The 19608-nt window shown below is 40.2% G+C and overlaps 1 protein-coding gene and 6 non-coding genes across 7 annotated transcripts in view; 2 read left to right on the top strand and 5 right to left on the bottom strand.

The window, feature by feature from the left end:
* Positions 1-19608, bottom strand: part of LOC130222842 (gastrula zinc finger protein XlCGF57.1-like) — a 217597-nt gene that overhangs the window by 64086 nt on the left and 133903 nt on the right. The window lies entirely within an intron of this gene.
* Positions 1120-1192, bottom strand: trnar-acg (transfer RNA arginine (anticodon ACG)). The gene has a single exon. It is a non-coding gene; the product is annotated as a tRNA-Arg (tRNA).
* trnae-cuc (transfer RNA glutamic acid (anticodon CUC)) lies at positions 1504-1575 on the top strand. The gene has a single exon. It is a non-coding gene; the product is annotated as a tRNA-Glu (tRNA).
* trnay-gua (transfer RNA tyrosine (anticodon GUA)) lies at positions 1635-1721 on the bottom strand. Its single transcript is given in 2 exon segments — positions 1635-1670; positions 1685-1721. It is a non-coding gene; the product is annotated as a tRNA-Tyr (tRNA).
* On the bottom strand, positions 1812-1883 carry trnae-uuc (transfer RNA glutamic acid (anticodon UUC)). Its single transcript has one exon. It is a non-coding gene; the product is annotated as a tRNA-Glu (tRNA).
* Positions 4342-4413, top strand: trnae-cuc (transfer RNA glutamic acid (anticodon CUC)). Its single transcript has one exon. It is a non-coding gene; the product is annotated as a tRNA-Glu (tRNA).
* trnay-gua (transfer RNA tyrosine (anticodon GUA)) lies at positions 4479-4565 on the bottom strand. The gene is given in 2 exon segments: positions 4479-4514; positions 4529-4565. It is a non-coding gene; the product is annotated as a tRNA-Tyr (tRNA).

The following is a 19608-nucleotide window of genomic DNA, read 5'->3' on the forward strand; positions in this document are numbered from 1 at the left end:
AAAGCAGGGTTGGGCCTGGTTGGTACTTGGATGGGAGACCGCCTGGGAATACCAGGTGCTGTAAGCTTTTTAAATTCCTTCATTTGGCAGCTAATACACTTCCCAAAATATAAAAAAAAACCTCTGAATTCCTCTTTGAACTCTGGAACCAGCCAAGTCAGTGAACCCACTTCCCCTGATTCCATTCGGGGTAAAGTAGGTACAGTGACTTGGCTGGTTTAACTTAGCAAGAGCTGTCGGTGCCCCGGAGCAGAAACAGAAAAAAAAAAAAAAAAAACAGGTAAACAATTGAGGGGACAAGGGCCTTGTTTCTGTCGGTGCTGTGTCAATGCAAGCTGAGCTGCGCTCGGCTCCTGGTGCTGCGCCTATTTTTAAATAGCTAACTCTTGACGGCTGCTCTCGCTTACGGCCATACCACTCTGGCAATGCCTGATCTCATCTGAACTCGAAAGAAAGACAGGGTTGGGCCTGGTAGGGACTTTTGCAGCAAGTAGGCTGGGTTTACGATTGCTAAGCTAGAATCCTTTGATCCATAGTCATAAGCGTTATCCTTTGTGCCACTGGCACTCCGTTCAGCACCTTGTTAGCACCTTGTTAGCACATTGTTTGAAACAAGGACAAGGCTCTGTCAACCTGGAGTTCCATCACCACACATTCTGCTTTGTTTTATAGCAAGACGTTGTGTGGATGGGATGCTCTTACAGGATTCCTGACAGTCCCTCCATAGAACCCCTGAGATCCAGGGTCGGAGACTCTCTTCTCTCCAAGAGGAGGTTAAAAGCCATAGTTTCTTTTATGCATGTTTTATCAGAGCACTTAGGTATTGCTACAGCTCAGAGACTTACAAGTGGAAGAGATTACGCTGCAAGTTGGCTGGGTGACTTCTAAGTGGTAGGGACTTTTGCAACAAGTAGGCTGGGTTTACGATTGGTGTAGCTGTAGTAGACGTTAATAAAAATCTAGCGGTTGGGGCAGCCTTTGAAACCAGGGGAGCACCCCACGGGCTCTGTGATTGCGGCCTCTTAAACTCAACACACTCCAGAGTGGACCTGAACAGTTCCAGTGGGGGCGAAAGGCGACTGCAGTGCACTGGCTGACATCAAAGCAAAAAGACCAGAGCGAGCCAGCCAGGAGTCGAACCTAGAATCTTCTGATCCGTAGTCAGACGCGTTATCCATTGCGCCACTGGCCCTGTCTGCTTATCTTTTCATCTTTATCTTGTTGCTTGTGATAAGGACACAGCTCAGTCAACACAGAGTTCATTCAACACGGAGTTCGTTCAACACATGCTGTCCTTCGTTATTATGGCAAGTTGTGGTGTCGATAGGATGCTCTTACAGTGCATGTGACAGTCCCTCCCTAGAAGAACTGTGATCCAGGGTCTGAGACTTTCTCCTCTCCAGGAGGAGGTTACAAGCATTAGATTTATTTTTGTCAGAGCAGCTGCAGCATACTTGCGTGGAGGCCCACAGCTAGACTTGAGAGCAAGTTTCTACAAGACCTTCCCTGGTGGTCTAGTGGTTAGGATTCAGCGCTCTCACCGCCGCGGCCCGGGTTCGATTCCCGGTCAGGGAACTTACTTTTGAGCTATGAAAATATATGCGAACTGCACAGGCATGAAAGGGCAAAAGATCTCCTTCGAGCCGGAGCCGAACCAGCGACCTAAGGATTGCCAACAACACACCTACAGTCCTCCGCTATACCAACTGAGCTATCGAAGGCTTAGGAGGGTCCAACACAAGCCCACCCCCATAAAGTTGCTGCAGTCCGACTGCTGGAAAAAAAGGGCAGTGGCAAAAAATACTCAAGGCTTCCCATACCGGGAGTCGAACCCAGGCCGCCTGGGTGAAAACCAGGAATCCTGACCGCTAAACCATGTGGGAGCTGCCACTTATGAGGGCAGTCTTGGCAAAAACTTCAGTTCTTTCTAAAACAAAATTACAAAGACAATATCATGATTTGAAAAAAGCAATACCAAAAGATTGGATTGAAATAATTGAAAAAAAAAAAGAGTTGCGGGATAAGGAAGAATTACCAGAGGTCTATTTTAAGAAAAAAAATGGAGAAAAGATCAATATGAGCTTATGTACAGTTAAGAGTTTTTATGTTGTTTTTAGATCAAAGGCTTTTATAAGACCTATAGCATTCAACTACTGGAAGGAAAGATATGAGGATTTAAATGAAAAAGAAATATGGGGAAATGTCAGAATGAAATATATGGAACCAATTTTACAAAATTGTAATTATTTATTAAGACATAATTGCATATTAACAGAAATGAGATTGTGTAAAATGGCAATTGAACAAGATATAATATGTAAGGTGTTTAGGAAGGAAGGGGAAGGTTTATTACATTTGTTCTTCTATTGTGAAAAGTTGGAGGAATTATGGAAAAATTTAAGAAAATTGCTAAATCGTTAATAGGGGACATATATGTGGATGAACAAAAGAACTGGGAAAAAAATATTTATTTGGTCAAAATGAATGTGGTATGTATCCTTTTAATCTATGTATAACAATTGCTAAGTATGTGATTTGGATAAGGAGAAATATGGCTAAACATGATGGGAAGAGAGTGGATATATGGCGTATGTTTAAAAACAGAATGGAGATGGCTGTAAAATTGATATTCAACTATTTTATAGTACAAGAAAAGGAGGATGTATTTATAGAAATAATGGTAAAAGGGAACGTAATGGTTAAATACAAGGACAACATTTAAAGTTGGTTATGGGAAAAATATGAAGTCTAATAATGAGTGTTGTAAGTATCATGTGATTTTTGTGTGATGTGATCATTTCTTTGTAAAAATGTAAATATTTGATTTTAATAAAAAAAAATAAAAATATCTCATCTGAACTCGGAAGCAAAGCAGGGTTGGGCCTGGTTGGTACTTGGATGGGAGACCGCCTGGGAATACCAGGTGCTGTAAGCTTTTTTAATTCCTTCATTTGGCAGCTAATACACTTCCCAAAATATAAAAAAAAAACCCTCTGAATTCCTCTCTGAACTCTGGAACCAGCCAAGTCAGTGTACCCACTTCCCCTGATTCCATTCGGGGGAAAGTGGGTACAGTGACTTGGCTGGTTTAACTTAGCAAGAGCTGTTGGTGCCCCGGAGCAGAAACAGAAAAATAAACAAAAAACAGGTAAACAATTGAGGGCCTTGTTTCTGTCGGTGCTGTGTCAATGCAAGCTGAGCTGCGCTCGGCTCCTGGTGCTGCGCCTATTTTTAAATAGCTAACTCTTGACGGCTGCTCTCGCTTATGGCCATACCACCCTGGCAATGCCTGATCTCATCTAAACTCGGAAGAAAAGCAGGGTTGGGCCTGGTAGGGACTTTTGCAGCAAGTAGGCTGGGTTTACGATTGCTAAGCTAGAACACTCTGATCCATAATCATAAGCGTTATCTTTTGTGCCACTGGCACTCCGTTCAGCACATTGTTTGAAACAAGGACAAGGCTCTGTCAACCTGGAGTTCCGTCACCGCACATTCTGCTTTGTTTTATAGCAAGACGTTGTGTGGATGGGATGCTCTTACAGGATTCCTGACAGTCCCTCCATAGAACCCCTGAGATCCAGGATCGGAGACTCTCTTCTCTCCAAGAGGAGGTTAAAAGCCATAGTTTCTTTTATGCATGTTTTATCAGAGCACTTTGGTATTGATACAGCTCAGAGACTTACAAGTGGAAGAGATTACGCTGCAAGTTGGCTGGGTGACTTCTAAGTGGTAGGGACTTTTGCAACAAGTAGGCTGGGTTTACGATTGGTGTAGCTGTAGTAGACGTTAATAAAAATCTAGCGGTTGGGGCAGCCTTTGAAACCAGGGGAGCACCCCACGGGCTCTGTGATTGCGGCCCCTTAAACTCGACACACTCCAGAGTGGACCTGAACAGTTCCAGTGGGGGCGAAAGGCGACTGCAGTGCACTGGCTGACATCAAAGCAAAAAGACCAGAGCGAGCCAGCCAGGAGTCGAACCTACAACCTTTTGATCCGTAGTCAGACAAGTTATCCATTGCGCCACTGGCCTTGTCTGCTTATCTTGTCATCTTTATCTAGTTGCTTGTGATAAGGACACAGCTCAGTCAACACGGAGTTCATTCAACACGGAGTTCGTTCAACACATGCTGTCCTTGGTTATTATGGCAAGTTGTGGTGTCGATAGGATGCTCTTACAGTGCATGTGACAGTCCCTCCCTAGAAGAACTGTGATCCAGGGTCTGAGACTTTCTTCTCTCCAGGAGGAGGTTACAAGCATTAGATTTATTTTTGTCAGAGCAGCTGCAGCATGCTTGCGTGGAGGCCCACAGCTAGGCTTGAGGGCAAGCTTCTGCAAGACCTTCCCTGGTGGTCTAGTGGTTAGGATTCGGCGCTCTCACCGCCGCGGCCCGGGTTCGATTCCCGGTCAGGGAACTTACTTTTGAGCTCTAGCTATGAAAATATATGCGAACTGCACAGGCATGAAAGGGCAAAAGACCTCCTTCGAGCTGGAGTCGAACCAGCGACCTAAGGATTGCCAACAACACACCTACAGTCCTCCGCGCTACCAACTGAGCTATCGAAGGCTTATGAGAGTCCCACACAAGCCCACCCACTTAAAGTTGCTGCAGTCCGACTGCTGGAAAAAAAGGGCAGTGGCAAAAATACTCAAGGCTTCCCATACTGGGAGTCAAACCCGGGCCGCCTAGGTGAAAACCAGGAATCCTGACCGCTAGACCATATGGGAGCAGCCACGTATGAGGGCAGTCTCGGCAAAAACTTCAGTTCTTTCTAAAACAAAATTACAAAGACAATATCATGATTTGAAAAAAGCAATACCAAAAGATTGGATTGAAATAATTGAAAAAAAAAAGAGTTGCGGGATAAGGAAGAATTACCAGAGGTCTATTTTAAGAAAAAAATGGAGAAAAGATCAATATGAGCTTATGTACAGTTAAGAGTTTTTATGTTGTTTTTAGATCAAAGGCTTTTATAAGACCTATAGCATTCAACTACTGGAAGGAAAAAAAATGAGGATTTAAATGAAAAAGAAATATGGGGAAATGTCAGAATGAAATATATGGAACCAATTTTAGAAAATTGTAATTATTTATTGAGACATAATTGCATATTAACAGAAATGAGATTGTGTAAAATGGGAATTGAACAAGATATAATATGTAAGGTGTTTAGGAAGGAAGGGGAAGGTTTATTACATTTGTTCTTCTATTGTGAAAAGTTGGAGGAATTTTGGAAAAATGTAAGAAAATTGCTAAATTGTTAATAGGGGACATATATGTGGATGAACAAAAGAACTGGGGAAAAAATATTTATTTGGTCAAAATGAATGTGGTATGTATGCTGTTAATCTATGTATAACAATTGCTAAGTATGTGATTTGGATAAGGAGAAATATGGCTAAACATGATGGGAAGAGAGTGGATATATGGCGTATGTTTAAAAACAGAATGGAAATGGCTGTAAAATTGATATTCAACTATTTTATAGTACAAGAAAAGGAGCATGTATTTATAGAAATAATGGTAAAAGGGAACGTAATGGTTGAATACAAGGACAACATTTTAAGTTGGTTATGGGAAAAATATGAAGTCTAATAATGAGTGTTGTAAGTATCATGTGATTTTTGTGTGATGTGATCATTTCTTTGTAAAAATGTAAATATTTGATTTTAATAAAAAAAATAAATAAATATCTCATCTGAACTCGGAAGCAAAGCAGGGTTGGGCCTGGTTGGTACTTGGATGGGAGACCACCTGGTAATACCAGGTGCTGTAAGCTTTTTAAATTCCTTCATTTGGCAGCTAATACACTTCCCAAAATATAAAAAAAAAAACCTCTGAATTCCTCTCTGAACTCTGGAACCAGCCAAGTCAGTGTACCCACTTCCCCTGATTCCATTCGAGGGAAAGTGGGTACAGTGACTTGGCTGGTTTAACTTAGCAAGAGCTGTTGGTGCCCCGGAGCAGAAACAGAAAAAAAAACAAAAAACAGGTAGACAATTGAGGGGACAAGGGCCTTGTTTCTGTCGGTGCTTTGTCAATGCAAGCTGATTTGCGCTCGGCTCCTGGTGCTGCGCCTATTTTTAAATAGCTAACTCTTGACGGCTGCTCTCGCTTACGGCCATACCACCCTGGCAATGCCTGATCTTATCTGAACTCGGAAGAAAAGCAGGGTTGGGCCTGGTAGGGACTTTTGCAGCAAGTAGGCTGGGTTTACGATTGCTAAGCTAGAACACTCTGATCCATAGTCATAAGCGTTATCCTTTGTGCCACTGGCACTCCGTTCAGCACCTTGTTAGCACATTGTTTGAAACAAGGACAAGGCTCTGTCAACCTGGAGTTCCGTCACCACACATTCTGCTTTGTTTTATAGCAAGACGTTGTGTGGATGGGATGCTCTTACAGGATTCCTGACAGTCCCTCCATAGAACCCCTGAGATCCAGGGTCAGAGACTCTCTTCTCTCCAAGAGGAGGTTAAAAGCCATAGTTTCTTTTATGCATGTTTTATCAGAGCACTTAGGTATTGATACAGCTCAGAGACTTACAAGTGGAAGAGATTACGCTGCAAGTTGGCTGGGTGACTTCTAAGTGGTAGGGACTTTTGCAACAAGTAGGCTGGGTTTACGATTGGTGTAGCTGTAGTAGACGTTAATAAAAATCTAGCGGTTGGGGCAGCCTTTGAAACCAGGGGAGCACCCCACGGGCTCTGTGATTGCGGCCCCTTAAACTCGACACACTCCAGAGTGGACCTGAACAGTTCCAGTGGGGGCGAAAGGCGATGCAGTGCACTGGCTGACATCAAAGCAAAAAGACCAGAGCAAGCCAGCCAGGAGTCGAACCTAGAATCTTCTGATCCGTAGTCATAAGCATTACCCTTTGTGCCACTGGCACTCTGTTCGCCACCTTGTTTGAAACAAGGACAAGGCAGTTGGGGCAGCCTTTGAAACCAGGGGAGCACCCCACGGGCTCTGTGCTGGAGGCCCCTTAAACTCGACTTACTCCAGAGTGGAACTGAACAGCTCCAGCGAGGGGCAAAAGGCGACCGCAGTGCACTGTTTGATTCTCGCACTCTCTCATACACAGTCTCATGGTTTCCGTAAGCTAGAATCCTCTGATACATAGTCTTAAGTGTTATCCTTTGTACCACTGGCACTCCGTTCAGCACCTTGTCAGCACATTGTTTGAAACAAGAACAAGATTCTGTCAACCTGGAGTTCCGTCACCACACATTCTGCTTTGTTTTATAGCAAGACGTTGTGTGGTTCCTTTTCACCTCTTTGGTGAACTTTGAGCTCTAACTATGAAGATATATGCGAACTCCACAGGCATGAAAGCGCAAAAGATCTCCTTCGAGCCGGAGTAAAACCAGCGACCGAAGGATTGCCAACATGCCACCTACAGTCCTCCGCTCTACCCACTGAGCTATCAAAGGCATACAAGAGTCCCCCAAAAGCCCACCCCCTTAAGGCTGCTGCCGTCCGACTGCTGGCCAAAAAGGGCAGTAGCAAAAATGCTCAAGGCTTCCCATACCGGGAGTCGAACCCAGGTCAGCTGGGTGAAAACCAGGAATCCTGACTGCTAGACCATATGGGAGTTGCCACTTGTGACAGCAGTCTTGGCACAAACTTCAGATCTTTCTGATCATGTGCACTTCACTGCCCCTCTTGCACAAGTCCCACTCATACATTTACGCACTCTCTCATACACAGTCTCATGGTTTCCGTAAGCTAGAATCCTCTGATCCATAGTCATAAGCGTTACCCTTTGTGCCACTGGCACTCTGTTCAGCACCTTGTTAGCGTTTTAAACAAGGACAAGGCTCTGTCAATCTGGAGTACCGTCACCACACATTCTGCTTTTTTTATGGCAAGACGTTGTGTGGATGAGATGCTCTTCCAGGATTCCTGACAGTCCCTCTATAGAAGACCTGAGATCCAGGATCGGAGACTCTCTTCTCTCCAAGAGGAGGTTAAAAGCCATAGTTTTTTATTCATGTTTTATCAGAGCACTTAGGTATTGCTGCAGCTCAGAGAATTAAAAGTGGAAGAGATTACGCTGCAAGTTTGCTGGATGACTTCTAAGTTGTATGGACTTTTGCAACAAGTAGGCTGGGTTTACGGTTGGTGTAGCTGTAGTAGACGTTATTAAAAAACTGCAGTTGGGGCATCCTTTGAAACCAGGAGAGCACCCCACGGGCTCTGTGCTGGTGGCCACTTAAACTTGACTCACTCCAGAGTGGAACTGAACAGCTCCAGTTGGGGGCGAAATGCGACCGCAGTGCACTGGCTGTCGGCAAAGCAAAAAGACCAAAACAAGCAAGCCAGGAGTCAAATCTAGAGTCTTCTGATCCATAGTCAGACGCATTATCCACTGCACCACTGGCCCTATCTCCTTATCTTGTCATCGTTAGCTTGTTGCTTGTAATAAGGACACAGCTCTGTCAATACGGAGTTCATTCAACGCATGCTGTGCTTTGTTATTATGGTAAGTTGTGGTGTCGATAGGAGCATGTGACAGTCCCTCCATAGAAGAACTGTGATCCAGGGTCTGAGACTTTCTCCTCTCCAGGAGGAGGTTACAAGCATTGGATTTATTTTTGTCAGAGCAGCTGCAGCATACTTGTGTGGAGACCCACAGCAAGGCTTGAGGGCAAGTATCTACTCTCCCGTCCCTGGTGGTCTAGTGGTTAGGATTCGGTGCTCTCATTGCTGTGGACTGGGTTTGATTCCTGGTTAGTTCTTGAATGAGAGACCCCCTGGGATTACCAGGTGCTTAAAGCTTTTTGAATTCCTTCATTTGGCAGCTGATACACTTCCCAAAATACGAAAAAAACAAAACAAAACTCTGAATTCCTCTCTAATCTCTGGAACCAGCTAAGTCATTGTACCCACTTCCCCTGATTCCATTCGGGGGAAGTGAGTACCCAGACTTGGCTGGTTTAACCTAGCAAGAGCTGTCGGTGTCCCGGAGCAGAAACTGAAAAAAAAAAAAAAAACAGGTAAACTATTGAGGGGTCAAGGGCTTTGTTTCTGTCGGTCTGGTTAGTACTTGGATGGGAGACCGCCTGGGAATACCAGGTGCTGTAAGCTCTTTGAGTTCCTTCATTTGGCATCTAATACATTTCCCTGTGTCACAGGTCTGCTGCTGGTGTCTTTTCTCACATTCATCTTATTTGGGAGGGGTGGGACAAAAAAACACAGGTAAACAATTGAGGGGACAAGGGCGTTGTTTCTGTCGGTGCTGTGTCAATGCAAGCTGAGCTGTGCTCGGCTCCTGGTGCTGGGTCTCTTTTCAAATAGCCAACTCTTGACGTCTGCTCTCGCTTATGGCCATACCACCCTGGTATTTAAAATTAAGATCTAAAAGTGGCTTAAACATTGAACTTGTTCTACAACGGCAGAAAATTAGAAGAGAAGAGATTAAAGAAAGAATGGAAGGAAAAAATTTGAAAAAGGAGATGCAAGAAAAATTTGTTTAAGTGACAGTGACTCAGAATGAATGGTGGTTATTGGTTTATCCAATAATTATCCTAATGAGTATTGTATGTGTGGTATCACTGAATGTAAGAGGATTGTCAAAATGTGAAAAGTTTGAAAGATTAACGTGTTTGACAAAAAAGTGTGATATATTATGTTTACAAGAGACAAAGTGGGAAGATGAGATTAAAAATGAAATGAGAAAATTGTGGAATGAGGAAATATTTAGTAATGGATATATAGAAAAGAAAAGAGGGGTAGCAATTTTGATAAAAAGAGGGATTTTTGAAAAAGTAGAATTAGACTATAAAGACACAAATGGAAGAATTATAATTGTAAAAGTTATGTATAATGGGAAAAGTTTTAGAGTATGCAACATACATGCACCAAATGAGGAAAAGGAGAAATATAACTTTTATAAGGAAATAGATAAGTTAATAGATAAGAATGAAATCATATTTATTTTAGGAGATTTTAATATTGCCATGCAAAGAATAGATATAGATGACTCAATGGATTTTAGAACAGACAGAGGAAGGAATGAACTACAGAATTTAATGAGGAAATGTGATTTGGTAGATGTATGGAGAGAGCAAAATGGTATGAAAAGAGAATATTCAAGAAGACAAATTGTAAATAGGATTTTAAAGCAAAGTAGAATTGACTTGTTTTTATGTAAGAAGAAAGAAGTACAATATGTTAACAAAGTTTTCTACAAAACCTATAGTGAGAGTGATCATGATTTTATATGGATAACGATGAATTTTAATGAGATTGAAAAAGGAGCAGGAGTGTGGATACTCAACACTGAGTTGTTCAAAATAGAAATGTATAAAATGGAAATAGAAAATATAATAATCAATAGTGTGAATGATGAAATGTTTGAAACAGAAACAAGTTTATGGTGGGATAATCTGAAAAATAGAATAAAAGAATACTCAATAAATATATCAGAAAAAAGACAAAAGGCAAAAAAATTCAAGGAAAATCAAATTAGAAAAGAATGGGATGAAGAAATGAGTAAAGTAAATGGGATAAATGTTGACAAAATAATAGAATTACAGGAAAAGCTGAAGAAAATCGAAGAAGAAAAGTGTAAGGGAGTAATTATTAGAAGCAGAGCTAAAGACATTGTAGAAGGAGAAAGAAGTACTAAATACTTTTATGAATTAGAAAAAACAAGACAGAGAGCAGCTATAATCAAATGTATAAAAACACAAGTTGGGAAAACTGTAGAGGACAAAGAGGGAATTTTAAAGGAAACTAGACGATTTTATAAGGAATTATTTACAGAAAATGGAGGAGTTTTAAATGATGAAAATTTCTTATTAGAAAAAATAACAGTAAAAATAAATAAAGAGGACGAGGAAATGTGCGAGAGTGAGATAACAGATTTAGAAATAGAAACAGCTATTGATCAGTTGAGAAATGGGAAAAGTCCAGGAATAGATGGACTACCAGTTGAGTTTTATAAAGTTTTTAAAAATGTTTTAAGTCCTATTTTAAATATAATATACAGTGATATTTATGAAAAAGGGGAGTTAACTAATAGTATGAAAAAAGGAATGGTTAAAATGATTTATAAACAAAATGGAGACAAGGAAGACTTAAAAAATTATAGACCCTTAAGTATGCTGAACACAGACTATAAAATTTTAGCGAAAGTCTTAGCTAATCGATTGAAAGTAGTTGTACCAAACATAATCCAAACAAATCAAGCATATGCGGTTCTAAAAAGAGACATAACGGATGTCATAAACAATATAAGAGACATAATCTGGTATATGAGAGAGGAAAAAGAAACAGGATATATAATTAGTGTAGATTTGGATTCAGCTTTTGATAGAGTGGAACACAAATATATGATGAATGTAATGGAGAGATTTGGTTTTGGAAAAAGATATTTACAATGGATAAAATGTTTATATGCAGATAAAACAAGCTGTATAAAAGTAAATGGTTTTTTTAACTAAAGATTTGACTCAAAGAGTCAAAGAGTCTATTCTAAGGAAAGCATGGGAGCTAAAAAAAAGTGATGTATAAAGAAGGACAAATATACTTGGACCACGACTTCTCACCCGAATTGCAGAAGAAAAGATCGCTTGTGCGTGACGCAGTTAAGCAGCTGTGAACGAAGAACATCAGAGCCAGGTGTATTTTTCCTGCACAGCTGAGAGTGGGCCTAGAAGACGGTGAGAAAATCTTTCCGACGATGGCAGATGCTCAACCTGTACTTGAGAAGATGGGGGTGAAGGTGCGCGTGGACGAGAGGGAGCGGCTGGAAGCGGAGCTGTCCAAACGCGGATGGAGCACTGCGGGAGCGAAAGCGTGGAGCGGCCCTCAAACACGTTCATACGCAGGGATTGAATCCTTTTTCACCACAAAGGAGTGAGATGTTTCTCTCTTCTTTTCTTTTTCTTTTTTCATTTAGTGTTTCTTTGCCGAGTACATCACATGTTTGAGACTGATACCAGTTAGGAGAATTATAATAAACGGTTTTAACGCTGGACGGGGCGGGATTAAAAACGAGTGGAGTTTCATCCTTCCACGGCTTGGCGTGCAACAGACTGCCCTAAGAACCGGACACAGCGACGCAAAACGTTTAGTTTTGTTTTCCACGGAGGACCAGTCACCATCCTCTGCCCAGGAAACATCGGGGACTGGATTTTTCAGGTTTGATAACTGACTGATCCAGTCTGGTATGTGGAAGTCTACATTGTTCTGTTCACTTTTGTTCTGTTATGTTCTTAATGTTCTTTATGTCCTGAGATTGAAAATGAGCCAATTCCCTACTAATATGTAAAAAACATTTCTCGTTTTGCTCCATAATGAATAAGTTCATAGTACAAGATGAACAATCTAATTTGTGTTACTTATAATGTTAAAGGGCTGTGTAGCCCCATTAAGAGGAAAAAAGTATTCAACCAATTAAAGAAATTTAACTGTGCTATAGCTATGCTTCAGGAGACTCATCTTTCAGAAAAGAATTACTGCATTTGAAGCTGAGGAGAGAATGGGTTGACCAGCAATATAGCTCCTCATACCACAATGGAAGAAAGAGGGGTGTCGCAATTCTTTTCAATAAATCTATTTATTTTTGTCATGAAAAACATTTTTGTGATAAAGAGGGGCGGTATGGGATGGTAATTGGAAGTATAGGGGGCATTAAAATAACTTTGCTTAATTTATATGCTCCAAATGAGGACAACCCAATTTTTTTCAAGAAGATGGCATCATTGATAGCAGATAAAGTAGAAGGGATTATTCTAATTGGCGGGGACTTTAATTGTGTTTTGAGAGCAGCTGTTGATAGGCTCCCTGCAGGTTCAGGTTCAAAATCCCAAAAATCAATATTATTGCAATTTGTTCCAGATTAAAAAAAGAGAGAATTGCAGAACAATTAGTATTAGAAAATAAAATCAGAACATTGGAAAGAGAATTTCAGACAACTCGGACGGATGATTTACTGGATAAACTAAATGAGACTAGACAACAACTGAACAACTTGTTAACCCATAAAGCAGAGGGGCAGCTGAGATTTACAAACCAAAAATATTATGAATTTAGTAATAAGGCTAGTCGTTTGTTAGCATTTCAGCTGCGTAAATCGCAATCAAGCAGAGTGGTGTATAAAATAAAGTGCCCAAAATCATGGGATATGATGCACCAACCGAAGGAGATTACAAAGGCATTTGCTAACTATTACCAGGAGTTATATAGGGAAGAGGACTGCCCAAATAAGATGGAAAAGACTGAAAATTTCCTTAAATCAATTCATCTTAGTAAACTGACCGAGGAGGAAGCTGACCAAATAACAAGCCCAATAACAAAAGAAGAAATTTTAAAAAAGCATTATGAAACTTAAAAATAACAAATCTCCGGGAGTAGATGGACTCCCTGGAGAATATTACAAAGTGTTTGAAAAAGAGCTGACGCCGATTTTGCATAAGGTTTACAATTATGCCCTCTCAGAAGGTGTTCCCCCCCGGTCATGGTCTGAAGCCATTATTAGTGTCATCCATAAAGAGGGCAAAGACGCAACACTCTGCACCTCTTATCGTCCCATCAGCCTTCTATGTGTTGATCTGAAAATACTTACGGCCATCATTGCAAACAGAATTCAAAACCACATAAGAAAACTTGTAAAACCTGAGCAGACTGGTTTCATTGCACAGAGACAAGGAACAGATAATGTCAGAAGAGCCTTAAATCTCCAAATAGTAGTGCAAAAAAGGAATATCCCATCAATGCTTCTCAGCTTAGATGCTGAGAAGGCGTTTGACAGAGTGGACTGGGCCTTTCTACAGCAGACAGACATAGGGGTTTTAATGACACCTTTATTAAATGGATCCAAATATTTTATAAAGACCCCAGGTCAAGAGTAAGGGTTAATGGCCACTGCTCTAATTTTTTCCCACTGGGACGCGGCACTAGACAGGGTGAAGTCCTCTCCCCCTCTTTATTTGCACTTAGCATAGAGCCGCTGGCCGAACTGATTAGATCCAATCCTCTTATACAGGGAATAAGAGACGAAACCAATGCTCCCCATAAGTTGTCTCTCTTTGCTGATGATATTTTATTATTTTTGGAAAATCCAATTACCACCATCCCTGCCCTGCTCCAAAGTCTTAATGAGTATAGTACTGTATTGGGATATAAAGTTAATACAAACAAATCTGAAGCATTAATGATTGTTGGGAACTGGCCGTCACAGTTAGATAATTTGGTCTCATTTAGACACTCCACACAGGGGTTTAAATATCTGGGAGTAACAATTACCCCTAAGACCACTTAGTTGTTTTCATCTAATCATGAAAAGTTATTTAGGGAAATTAAAACCGATTTGAATAGATGGGATATACTTCCACTTTCCCTCCTAGGAAGAATTGAAGGTATTAGAATGAATGTTCTACCAAGATTATTGTTCATATTTCAAAGCCTTCCTGTTGTTGTACCACAATCTGCATTCAAATCATTAGAAAAGTGCATTTCAAAATTTATTTGGCAGAACAAAAGGCCAAGAGTGCGCCTTAAAATTCTGATGTCAGATAAGGGTAATGGTGGTCTGGGGCTGCCTAACATAAAAATGTATTATTGGGCTGCCCAAATAAGAGCAATCGTGGCCTGGATCATTCGTGATCCAGAAACAGTATGGGTCTCCATGGAGGAGGTGTCAATGCCTGGAATATCTCTATCGAGGCTCCCATTTGTTGGTCTAGAGACACAGAAGAAAATAAAGATAGAAAATTTATGGGTTAAAAACACTCTAAAAATCTGGAACCAGGTACAAAAACAATCAAGAGGATTGGTGGCCCTTTCACGAGCCATGTCCATAAGTCAGAATATTGAGTTTCTTCCATCTCTAACGGACAGGGGCTTTGAGATGTGGGTGGAAATAAAGCTTTTTACTGTAAACCAACTCTTTGAGGGAAATGTAATGAAATCTTTCTCCCAACTAAGAAACAAGTTTAATCTACCCTCAGGGAACCATTACAGATATTTACAAATAAGGGACTATTTAACAAAACATAAGAATTGGGATCAGCTCAGAAGAGAACCAACAAACATAGAAAAACACTTGATTCATCTGATTGAAAACAAGGGTGTAATGAAAAAACAAGTGTCCTTAATTTATTGCAAACTGATGATGGATATGTCGGATAACACACAACATATAAAACAACAATGGGAAATGGAACTCAATGTGACCTTGGATGATGATACTTGGGTGGATGTTTGTTCTGGTTGCCATAAGGGAGTGGGGAGTCAAATGTGGAAGGAGTTTGATTGGAAGTTTAAAATTCGATTTTTCAGGACACCACTAAAGTGTTTCCGTTCTGGTAGTTGTGGCAGCAATAAATGCTGGAGAAACTGTGGACTGGTGGGTGATCAAACGCACATATTTTGGGACTGTCCCATTGTTCAACACTTTTGGACTGAAGTTAAGGGGATCGTAGAAAAGCTCCTTAAAGTGAATCTCTCTTGGGACCCTTTAACGTTTTTACTGGATAAATTTCCAGAGGATCTGTCCCATGATCAGGAAACTTTGCTACATCTCCTGCTAATGGCTGCAAGAAAAAATATAACAATTAACTGGTTTAAACCTGAACCACCCATGGTTTCACAGTGGATACAAAAAACCAGACAGTTATATTCAATGGAACAGTTGACAGCACAAATACAGCTGAAGACTCAAATCTTTGAAAGAAGATGGGGACCAGTTCAAAGCCTCATTGGATAGGTCACTTATGTCTCTAAGTTTGTATTTTTGCTTGAAGTTTGTCTATTTACTTTTATTTATTTATTTTTATTTTTTTTCCTCAGATCTATATTGTCATTATATATATCTTTATTTGTATGCTCAGGCCCAATCTCAGGACTGTTCTTATTCCTGTTTGTATTTATGTTGACTGCTGTCAATAAAAGTTCAAAAAAAAAAAAAAAAAAAAAAAAGGTTAGCATAGATGTATTTTGTCTGAGATTTCAGATGTTGATGAGAGTTTTATTAATAATATATTCATATGTCTTCATTCCAGCTCCTGGGACTCTGCACCAGGCTTCCCGAACTCCGCAGGGCAGAAGTAAAAAAGGTCAGCATAGATGTTCTCTGAGATTACAGATTTTGATAAGAGTTGTTAATAATAACAATAATGATATATTATTTATGTCTTTATTGCAGCTGCTGGGACACCACACCAGGCTTCCCGCACTCCTCAGGGCAGAAGTCAAAAAGGTTAGCATAGATGTATATTCTCTGAGATCACAAATGTTGATGAGAGTTTTGTTGGTAATAATAACAATAATAGTAATGATATATTATTCATGTCTTTATTGCAGCTGCTGGGACACCACGCCAGTCTCCCCGAACTCCTCAGGGCAGAAGTCAAATAGGTTAGCATAGATGTATTTTGTCTGAGATTTCAGATGTCGATGAGAGTATTGTAAATAATAATAATATATTCATAAGTCTTTATTGCAGCTGCTGGGACTCCGCACCAGGCTGCCCGAACTCCGCAGGGCAGAAGTCAAAAAGGTTGGTATGGAAATGTCATTCAACTTAAAGCTCTGTCAAGGAGTATCATTATGAAATGAAATCTTGGAAATGAAATGTGGTAATCTGAGACAAATTTGACAAATCCTAAAAGATTCATATAAATGTAGGCTAAATTCAGTGGTCTGAAATTACAGCAGGACATGTCTCATTGGCTTTTTCCACCTCTTTTTTTTATTTATTTATTTTTTTTTATTATATCATTAAGGCATATAATGCTGCATATTGGTTTACTGAACATGTCATGGATGGATGGATGATGTAAAGTTTTTTCACGTGTCCATGTTTGGTTGATTTGATTAATTGTTCTACAGTCTGACATTGACAACTGAGATCTTGCTATGTGACCTGAATCGTTGTGTTGTCTGACAAGCTGTACATGTAAAGAATCATTTAAACTAACTGTGAGCTGGGCTTTATACATGTTTTTTTTTATTTATTAATACAAATTTTACAATTGATGCTTCACATTTTATCTACTACTTGAGCTTACTTTTAGAGTAAAAACAAAGTTTCAGGCCCTCCAGTTTAGTTGTTAATGGGAAACACAAAATCTGCAGCAATTTGTCACAAGCAAAAACATGGAATGTCCAGTATTAGTGCTTAATCTGTTAAATTACGTTACTCCTCTTTTACATGTGATCTCTTAATTATTTTTTCTAGATATTGATGGGAAATTCCCAATGCCTGAAAAAAGTAGGTATCTAAAAATTATTTTAAAATGTTAGGGTTTTTGAGTCATTATTGTGCGACTAAATAAACATTCTCTACATTATATTTCATCTGCTGGATTAATCTTGCTGGTTATGATATAACCTTTTACTGTATTTGAAGGTAACACTGCCTTTTTATTGCTTTTAGAATTCCAAAGGAAGGTGTTAACATTGCTTTTGCAGTTAATGGAGGAGGTGAGACGAATTGGCCAAAAGGTGGAACCAGATACTGTTTTCCAATTGTCTGCCATTGCCACCATGGAGGCATTTGAGAACTTAGAAAGGCAGCTGGAAAGTGTGGAGATGCGGAGAGCAATGGTAAAAAAAAAAAAAAAAAAAAAAAACTCCAAAACATTTTCTCACTAAAGCTCACATTTGATAAAGTACATTAATTTATAATATGGAATGATAAAATACAATAAAATATTTCAAACCTTAAACAAGTACAGTACAATAAAAAAAAAACTTTTTAATATGCAAATAGCAATTGACAATAGTGTCTGGATGTATTAAACTAGTGCAGATAGTAGCAGTGCCACATTAACTTAAATGGTACAAACAGAATGCAATAAGTAATACAGAAGTGTATGATTGTGTAAGTTGATAAAGTTAAAGAGCCCATATTATGGGTTTTTGAAAATGCCCTTCCATGTAGTGTGTAACACAGCTCTAAGTGAAGTGAAATATCCAGTTAAGGCTTAAATCTGTAAGTGTACAGTGTTTAAAACTATTGATTCATCTATAAAAGAGTCGACTCATAGTGCTTCAAACGAGTCGTCTTGATAACGAGTCATTAGGTGTTTCGCGATGACGCAGCCACGAAACACAAGCCTCGCCAGTAGTTACGCGCGCAAACCAGGGAGATTTGAAACCTGCGGCCCCGCCCACTAACACAGAAAAAACACTAGACACACACACACAGACGCCGCCGGTCGAATGAAGTCACGCTGTGCTCAGATGGATAATATTGACAGTCTCTACCCAAAGATTAAACTGTGAAGAGTCAGTGGTTGAGGTTTATTCACTAGTGTAAGTAAGTGCGATTAAAATTGTTGCCTCGTTTACTCTAGCTTGCAAATTATGTATTTATTGTGTTTTGTTACTTGTTAACCTGGTACAGTACACGCGGTTACTCTTAATATTCTCTTATCACATGTAAGCCACGTTAAAAACGCGACGCGTGCCGCTTTGTTTACGGATTTAACGTTAAAGGCTTTTGTGAGCTCGCGTTCCACTGCCGTATGTCGTTGCTATGGCGATCGTAAGCTAGCTGTGTGTGTGTGTGTGTGTGTGAGAGAGAGAGAGAGAGAGAGAGAGAGAGACTCGCGTCGCTTTCCCTAGTTTTTCTGAGGAGCGTTGTGTGTGTGTGTGTGTGAGAGAGAGACTCGCGTCGCTTTCCCTAGTTCTTCTGAGGAGCGTTGTGTGTGTGTGTGTGAGAGAGAGAGAGAGAGAGACTCGCGTCGCTTTCCCTAGTTTTTCTGAGGAGCGTTGTGTGTGTGAGAGAGAGAGAGAGAGAGAGACTCGCGTCGCTTTCCCTAGTTCTTCTGAGGAGCGTTGTGTGTGTGTGTGAGAGAGAGAGAGAGAGAGAGAGAGAGAGAGAGAGAGAGAGACTCGCGTCGCTTCCCCCAGTTCTTCTAGAGGGTTGTGTGTGTGTGTGTGTGTGTGAAAAAAGCCTTACACTATGAAGCGTGTATGCACTGTGACTACTTTTATATGGTTGATTACCAGCTGGGCATTTCACTCTCGTGCTGAAGCCTGTCACTGTCGACCAATCGCAGCAGGCTGTCATCGGTCCAATCAGCGCAGATTAGCTTCGCGCTGAGGAGGGGGTTGGGAACAAATGAATCGCTGGACGATTCATATGGGAGTCGTTGGGATAATTAGGTAAAAATAAATGCAGATTATAAGACCATAAAAGTGTTTTATGACCTTGCATGCATATTAGACTGTTGTTGGAGACCCTTACAACCTAAATATGACCCTATTTCATGTATAATATGGGCTCTTTAAAATGAGCTATCACTGTTAAGTTAGTTGTTCCAAACAAGTTTGGAGTCAAAGAGAGATTGTGGGAAGCACTCTAGGAAAATAAGATGTTTTTAAGTGTGATGGTCCGGGCCTACAATCTGCTGTAAAATGTTTTTTATGTGGTTAGTATTGTGAAGTTGACTAACAAAATAATCAATGGGCATTAACATTTAAGGTTGGGGAAACACTTGTACACTTAAGAATATAACACTAGCTGCCTGACAATTTATTTTTATTTTTTTGTTTAATTCAGGTTTCACAGGGAAAAATGTTAAGGACTGTGCAAGAAGAATGCTGGACAGGTAAAGCCCACTAAACATGCAACATTACTGATATATTG

Source organism: Danio aesculapii, chromosome 4, assembly GCF_903798145.1.
Source record: "Danio aesculapii chromosome 4, fDanAes4.1, whole genome shotgun sequence".
Classification (NCBI taxonomy): domain Eukaryota; kingdom Metazoa; phylum Chordata; class Actinopteri; order Cypriniformes; family Danionidae; genus Danio; species Danio aesculapii.